This window comes from Hipposideros armiger, unplaced genomic scaffold (genome assembly GCF_001890085.2).
Source record: "Hipposideros armiger isolate ML-2016 unplaced genomic scaffold, ASM189008v1 scaffold_164, whole genome shotgun sequence".
NCBI lineage: Eukaryota > Metazoa > Chordata > Mammalia > Chiroptera > Hipposideridae > Hipposideros > Hipposideros armiger.
In genome coordinates this window covers 1457803-1466253 of record NW_017731514.1, presented here as the reverse complement: position 1 = coordinate 1466253, position 8451 = coordinate 1457803, and positions in this window count along the sequence as shown.

Below are 8451 nucleotides of genomic sequence, written 5' to 3'. Positions count from 1 at the left end.
ATCTGAAATAGAATTTTGAATTTCGGATAACCAATTAGAGGAAGGAAACGTAACAGGCACCAAGCACAAGATGGCAGAGCCCTCGGCTTGTCTCCAGCAAAAGAGAAGGGAAAAGGTGACTTACCCAAGGTGCGGGAGGTCGACGAGCTTTCTCAAAAGCAAGGAAGTGAAATGGTGTCCCCTTGCCTGGCCGGTCACAGTGGCAGGCGGTGGAGGGCAGGTCCTGCTGGCCAGCAGGCCGTCCCCAGGTGCCAGCCCGTCTCTGGCTACCGTCATCCATCGGTCCCTTGGTCCTGGCCGGTGTAGCCTGGGCCTCGGCCACCCCGGCACCCGGAGGCAGGGCTGCCAGGAGCCAAGTGGCGCTGGGGGAGGCCCGGCTGCCAGCCCAGGAGGAGGAGGAAAATGCTACTTTTGTCTCCTGCTCTCATCTGGCACTGGCTGCCCGGGGAGGGGGGGCCAGAGGCGGCCGCTGCAGCTCAGCCCCGCCCACCGGGAATTTTTGAAAGATGCTCATGGGTGCCGGGAGGATGGCAGACGTGGCAGAGGCGGGTGGGCTGGACCCCCAAACCCACCACCAGACGGGGGTGGGGCTGGCTGAGGGGGAGCAGGAGGAGGAGGCAGGAGCGTCTGGCCACTCAGCGGCCGGCCGAAGGGGACGCCGGGAGCCTGGCCTGGCCCAGGCCCGGCCAGGCGCCAGCCCTCCCCGTGGCCAGGCGGCGCGGCCCGGGCGCCATGTTGGGGCGGCCGGTTGGGCCAGGCTGCTCCAGGAGTCCAGGCAGCCGGCGGCTCGGGGATAGAGGCCACATTGTTCCCATGTGGGCCCCGCACGGGAGCAGGCGGTGGCCAGCACCCCGGTTGTGCTCCCTGGGGGCGAAGCCCAGAGCCCCAGCCCAACAGTCCCAGGCCCTTCCAGGGAGCCCATCCTAACCAATACCCTGGAGGCTGTGCTGTCGCCGCCGAGAGCTCTGGCCACAGGTTTGAACCCGGCCTTGTGACTGACTGGCCACCTAACCCTGGGCAAGCCATGCCGCCTCTCTCCGCCTCAGTTTCCCCCATCTGTGTAAAGATCTGGGAGAATGGCTCCGACCACCAGGGCTGCTGTGATGGTCGAATGAAAAATAAACGCCAAGTGCTGAGCACTGCGCCTGGCACCCCACTGGCACTCAGTAGACGGCTGCCATGCCAAGAGGGGCCGCAAGGTGGCCAGGCAGACGTCCGGGGTCCAGGCATGTCACCACAGCCTCTCAGACCATCGCAAATCCTTCAGTTTCACCAAAGCTAATCCCTGCCACCACAGAGGGGAAAGATGGCTGTGCTGTGCTCCAGCCCTCGGAGGCGAGTCAGCGAACTTGAGTTTTAACATGGGCAAGCTTATTTGGAAATTTATCAAACTTCACTGCCCTTTGTTGCCGGTTTCCGGGCCGTGTCCACGTGGCTAACCTGTTTGCCCAAATCTCTCCTGTGCTCTTTATTTGGCCAGGAGCTGAGGTGATGACCGCCTGGCTGGCCCTGTGCAGGGTGAGCCACAGGCTGCCAGCGTGGGAAGGGGCTCCTGGGGCAGGCAGGGCCAGCTCATGCCTGGGTGGAGGGGACAGCGTGGCATGACCGTGGCTGTGCCTGCCTCCCCGGCCCACGGGCCTTCCTGTCAGTGACGACTGGAGAAAGGTAGGGGTGGCCTGGACACCTCAGGATCTGGGGACAGAAGCTGCCCAGCCTGCCAGCAGGATGTTCTAAGACTGCTTTATGCCTGCTCAGAGCCAGTTGTGCCCAAAGCGAAAGTGGGGAGAAGCAAGTCAGCCAGGAGGAAGCGCCCAAAAGGAGCCCTCTGGTCCCTGCTCTGGTCTCACGCACACGGCCACATGACCAGCTTGCCAGCTGATGCCAGAGACAAAGCAGGTAGGATTCCGATGCCACACGCCCGACCAGGAACACCGGGAATTCCATTCCAGCAACGGCTTGGCACAGCTGCCAACAGCCTAGGCCCGAGAGGAAAGGGTCCCCCGTGCTCGATGGGGAAGCCACTGAAAACCAGGTGGCCATTTTGGGGCCAGCCCTACAGGGAGAGGAGGCAGAGCCTGGGTTCCGGCTGCAGGAGGAGGTGGGTACCCCCACCCTGACACACATACAACATCACCACAGCCAGAAGTGGCCGCCCAGGAGATAATGGCCTCCACCCCAAGGCCTACAGGCCAGCGTGGGGCTCAGGACACAACACAGCGGCCAGGTCCAAATCAGGTCCTTCTCAGATGAGACTGCAAGCTGAGACCTTTGGCAACATCACCAGTGCTGGGGCCAGAATCCCCATCGACAAGCCTTTCTCCTCGCAGGGCGGGAGGGCTCCACAGGTGACATGCACGGACGCTGACATGCTCAGGACACGCATATGTACTTGCAGGCTAGAACCTGCATGTCCGGCGCCGGCTCAGAGCCCAGGCAGGTCTGGGTGATGTGATGAGCAGCACACATGCGATTTACAGCAGCTTCTCTTACTGTTAAAAACCTATGAAGACTGAAGCCCAGGCACCATCAGTTTATTATAATTTAAAATGTAATTATAAAAGGCTGATTTGAATGTAAATATCGCCCTTACACACATGAAAGAGGAATCTAGATTTAAGAGCCCCAAATCAGCAGGTAAATATTTCAGCTCAATCCTCTTCCTGCTATCTGAAACCCCAGAAATAAGGAAGGGCGGTTCAGAGAGAAACCCTGCCCCAGCATTGGAAGCCAAAGGCATCAGGAACGTTCTTTTTTTAATCTTAAGGGAAAATCCATTAGTCCTTTAAAAAAACCCCAAAAACTGGCCGTTTTACTTTGTCCCTGCCATACACACATTTTTTTAGCCACAACTACCAGTCTCATCTGATGATCATAACCATTGCCTCTGCGGGTCACCCCTCTGCTCAGAAAACCTCTGAGCCCCTGAACAGGGGCCCACCGATGGCTGCTTGATTCATCATTCATCCACGCGGGTCTCTGAGCTGCCAGTTCTGAAAGGCAGGGCTCCTGAACCCCGACTCAAACAATAAGTTTCCCATCCAAAATTTCGCAAGACGACTATGCAGCATTTTACTTTTGAGTCTCCCCGCCCCCCAAAAAAGTGAACAAAAGCTTGTGTTGTAGGGTTTTTCTGCCCCATGTCATGAGAATTTAGTCTTTTCCGTTTCAATTTTACCAGTTCTAGCCCTGGCCTCAGAGGCTGTTTTTGCCACCCCCAAAAGAGAGGTTTCTTCAGAGTACTGGGAAGGGAGGGGGGAGGTCAATGCAGACGGTGAAACAGGCTACAGCTAAGAGGTTCCAGGATTTAAAAAAAAAAAAAAAAAAGATGCAACAGCAGTTTTAAAAAACAAAACCTCATTTTTGAAGCCAAATATCATTTGCCTACGAAGTCTTTTGGGTGAAAGGGAAGCTTGGCAGGGAGGGCGCTCTCGTCCCCCATCCTCTCAGGGCCACGCCATCTTCTGTCCTCCACCCACCTCACAGGGGCCTCCAGACTGGGAACCCCGAGCTGGCAAGGGTTCAAGGCTGAGTGTCCACTGCAGCCTTCCTAACACCCCCAGCCAAGTCTAGGAAGACTGGCTGTCCCCACTCGCTCTCATTACAAGCCCCACCCGGGTCAATTCCTGCCCGGGTCCCAGAGTCCCTAACATGAGCCTGGGATCCCAGCCGCCTTTCCAGGGCGCCTTCCTGGCTGGGCTGAGGCTGTAAATTTAGCAGGAACCGGGTAGAGCTGCCCCGGCACCATCCCCAGCAGCAGAGCATGGAAGAGGAGGTAGGCCTCAGAGGGGAATTCTGTTTATTCTAATAACTCAGAAAACTTCTACCCAGCGCTCACTCTGGGCCAGGTGTGTCAGCGGTGACACGCGCACCCTCTCCAGCCGGGTCCTGCATGTGGCTTCGCCCCGTCAGGCCAGGCCAGACTCTCCGGTAACCTGCAGGCCGCTCCCACATTTATTAGTTTTGGGGAGGAGTAAAGGGGGCCAGAGAATCATAAATATCGTCCAAAATCTTTCTCAATGGCCCAACGCGCCCCCCACTCCCACCCCATGGACGCTTCCTCTTCCAGTCCCTGTTTGTCTCACTTCCATTCTGTGACCCACCCCCAGCAGACAAAGGCCGCCGGGCCTGGGCGGTAGGAGGCCCCATCCAGCCTGCGATCCGAACACATGGCTACCTTTCCAGTGCTCATGAACGCGCCCCTGCAGCCTTTCAGAAGAAAAGAAACCGCAGGAGAAAACAAAATAAACTTGTGAAAGTTTAAACTCCACTCAACAAAGAAAGCCAGACGTTCCCACTGAAACTTCCCAAGGACCACAGGGCAGGGGACCTTTTTTCTTCCTTTTCTATAAATCTCTGCCCCTGAGTTCTCAGGGCCTGTGATACCCAGACACTCCAGCTCCTCCTCTGCCGTCCCAGCCAACGGGACATGGGTCGCCCTGAAAATAAATATTTCATATGAAAGGTCCATTGTCTTCACTCAGAGACAATTGTTTCTTTTTCTTTCCCCGGCTCTACAACATCAGAAAGCATGGCCGATGCCTTTTAGGGCTCTTTCTTGTTCCAACAAGATGTTCTGAGGAAGGGCAATCTTGCTGGGTCTTTCTGAACGATCAGCTGAGAGATAAAATCCTCCCGAAGCCAGCATTTTGGTGAGCGTTCGCTCGCATCAGGCCAAAGAACAATGAGCTCGTCCAAGTGGTGAAACCCTCCCACCAGACTGCCACCCGCCTTGCCAGCAAGGACATTGGTGGCTGGCGTGGCCACCCTGGACCCCCAAGTTGGGATGTCCTGCCCTCATTCTCTCCCTGCACCCCGAAGAGGTGGGAGGGCACATATCAGGCCCTGGGGCCGGCATCCCGGTGCGCACCCCCCAGGAAGGCGCACCTGGCCTATGAGCACATCCCAGGACCCCCAAGGAGACCTGGTCCCATCTAGTGCACTCAGTGCCTCTAGGCTGTCCCTGTGACAAGGCTTTGCAAGCTCCTGGCAGTCTGCCTTGAAAATACCATTAAGGTTCACTTTCATTATCACCTGTGGGGCAGGGGGAGGGCACTTCTAGGTTCCCTTCCTAGTGAAACCAAAACTGGGCTCTCTGTTTCTTAGAAACTCAAAAATGTAACAATAACTAGCAATAAAAACGGAGATTACCGTTTACAACAATAACAATTACAAGAGCAGCAGCCATTTATGGCGTCCCTGACACGTGCCAGTAACTGTGTTTTGTGGAAATATGTCGTCTGAACCCTCTGAAGGACCCTCTGAGGTCAATATTATTATTCCTGCTCTAAAACTCAGGGTACAGGCCCAGGGAGGTGCTGTGACTTGTCACACAATGAGCCAGGGGCATGGGCCAGACTGGAGCTGCCTGGATGTGAGCTAGGACACCCCTACCTAAGGGATTTCTGCAAGGGATGTTCTTTCTTCTCCCTAAATGTGATAATACACCCGCCAAGCCCAGTAACAAGCAAGCATGGTGGTTTTCAGACGTTTTCCTGCCCGGTCTTGAAGGGCTTCCCTCCCTTCCCGAGCACTGTCCCTCATTGGGAACACGTCACTGCCTTGCATGAGATTTCCCTGAACACCGTGGAGTACCTGCGCCGGCAGGGAGCCCACCAGGGTGCATAAAACCTCATGGCCCCTCCCTTGGCCCCACAGGCTACCTTTGAGTCAGGCCTGGTCCAGGCCAGGATGCAACAGGCCCCAGAGCCCTTCTAAGGATGGCTGCAAGTGACACGAGTTCACAGAGTCGGACCGGGTCAGGTGCAAACCACACGGACCCAAAAGTAACCCCGCTGCAAAGCTCCCCACTGTTCCCGCTGAGCAAAGCAAATGCTGTCTGCACCTGTTCACATGGCATGTTCGACACCCGGCCACGGTGGAGGCCTCATTACCACACACTGCCTGTGTGCACAGCCAGCACCCCCGGAGACCCCTCACCCAGGATCTGGGGCCTCGGGCGGCCAGAGGCTGGGGCATGGGCATGGCAAGGCCCCAGTGGAGGCTGCCCTAGTTTAAAACAAAAACAAGAATGCCAGGGCCATCCTCCCACCAACCCACGACAGTCCATGAGATCCTATCCCTGCTTGGCATAGTCTTCTATTAAATCCAGAATTTAAAAAAAAAAAAAAAAGACACATGCCAGTTTCATTTTCAGAACCTCGTCTTTTGTGTGCATGTCATCAAAAATAAATTTTGCCTGGATGGGATGTCCCAACCCGGTACGAAGCCTCTGGTGGGACCTGAGCACCCACTGCAACTGGGCTGGCTCTAAGGAACAGGGACAAAGGCAGAGCAGGACAGCACTAGTGCCGAGGCAGGGCCGCGGGCCGTGAGGTGGCCCCTCTGTTTGCTGGAGGCTCTCAACCCCCACACATGCTGTGTGCCAGGGGCACGCTGTGGGGCAGGAGATGGGCCTCTGGAGCTTTGACCAACAGCCACCCCCTGCTAAGTGGCCCTGGGGGTGCATCTTTGGATGCTCAGGCCTTTCCCTGCTCCCCATGTCTGGCTCACAGGCCCATGGAGAAGGAGCAACAGATGCCCCTTGTTTTGGGGGGGGGTCTGAATCCTAGGGGGTGCCCAACAGCCTCAGCAGAATGCTATGCTATTCCCATCCATCTAGCAATACGTTACAGGTCATCTGTGGACCTGGGGAAAACATCTCCCACATTTTGCAGGCGAGGCCCCGATGGAACTCGAGCTTCTTATAATTACTAACCTCCGTCACCGCCAACGCCACGCCAAACACAGCTCCCGGCTGGAGCGGAACGCCTTCAGCAGCTGTGCCCCCGTTTCAGAGATCAGTCCCGAGCATCCCACCCCAGGTTTCATGTCTCCTAACTACCTCTGATAAAGTAATAAGTAAGAATTCAAAACGAAGGGTGGGGTATGAGAGAGGGGAGTAACGGCCTAGCAAAACAGCTGGCCAGGTTAGTCGGCAATCCCCACTCAAACTTTCAGCCTCCGGGCCAGGGCGGACCAGGCCTTACCGAAATGTTCTCCTTTTTCCTCTGGGTTCTTCCCTCGCATCTGGGGAACCAGGCAGCCTGGGGGAGACGGAGGCATGAGGCCAGTGTGGGCTACTCAGGCCTCTGTCCACATTCCCGGAAACACGGCCACCAAGTGCCAGCTCACAACTCCGGGGTGTTATGGAAAAAGGCCCTCCCTCTCCAGTATACTGTGGTCAAAGCACCCAGCAAGGTTATCCAAACCACATCATAAGATGGGGGAGAGTGGAGGGGAAATAGCACCTGTGATGGAACCATATTAAAAAGCGGGCTTAATCCCCCACAGGTATGGGTTTCATTTTAACAGGATAAGTACACACAAGTACAAACATGCATCTTTAAACCCCAAATAGCTAGAACCAATGAACTAAAATAAAGTGAAAATAGTGTTGGCCTGCAGATGCTGCCTTAGCTTCTGAAACCCAACTTTAAAGAAATTAATTTCGGCGTTACCTTAAAACCCTGTAATTACGGCAATCGCGCATTCCTTCACCCCTTTCTTGCTCCCCACAAACTGCCCAGGGCCTCGGCCCAGCCTGTGTGTGAGCCACCTATAAAGGGGGATTTATTACGCAAAGTTATGAGTTGTTTTTCGTTTTATGCCACCATAAACAACAGCTTCCACACAAGGGCCTTTCACTCCACCAGTCCCATCGCTGCCAATGCTGGAGGAGGGCCCCCTAAATCAACTCCCCATAAATGCTGGACTAACAGAAAAAAATAAGCAGTGCTGGTTTAGGAAGTGAATAAAAGATTTCAATTTTTCAAGAAAGGACGGTAGCTCCCACATAAACCTTCCTCACACATCTAACCTGAAAACACAATTCCTCTTTCCCTTCTATTCTGTTTAAGATGCCTGCTAACGTTGTTTTTCTGTGTTCAGCAAAATTCTCTCTGGCAAGCGGCCGGTACACCTGAGGTTAGAAGCTGTATTTCACAAATTCCAAGTTCCAGAACGTTAATGACGGCCGTGGAGTTCTTGCAAGCTGGTGCGGCTTCACGTTCAAGAGCAACCTCCTCCTCGCGCCCCTCGACTGTGGAAGGCCTGCCCTGCAGAAGGGCTCTTCTTAGAAATCTCTTCATTAATATTTAAATATTCACTAAGTAGTGAAAGTGAGAAATGCACTTACCGTACTCAGGAGCCGCCTTTAACCCGATGGCGACCCGCGGCGCGCAGGTCGGCGGCCGTGCCCTTGCCAGAGGAACGCGGCGCCGGGACGCAGCCAGCGCTGCGCGGTCGTGCCCGCGGCTGCACAGGCCCTTGGCCATCGGTCTGAGTGCTGGACTCCAAACGCTCCCCTCCCTGTGCGCCGAAACGGCAGAGAGCAAACGAGTGCCTTCTCCCGCAACTCTTCGCAGGGCGGCGGGTCGGCTCCGGGACGGCACCGACGAAGTGCACAGCCAGGCCCCACTTCCCCGGTCCCGCGCCGCGCCGCGCCGCGGACGG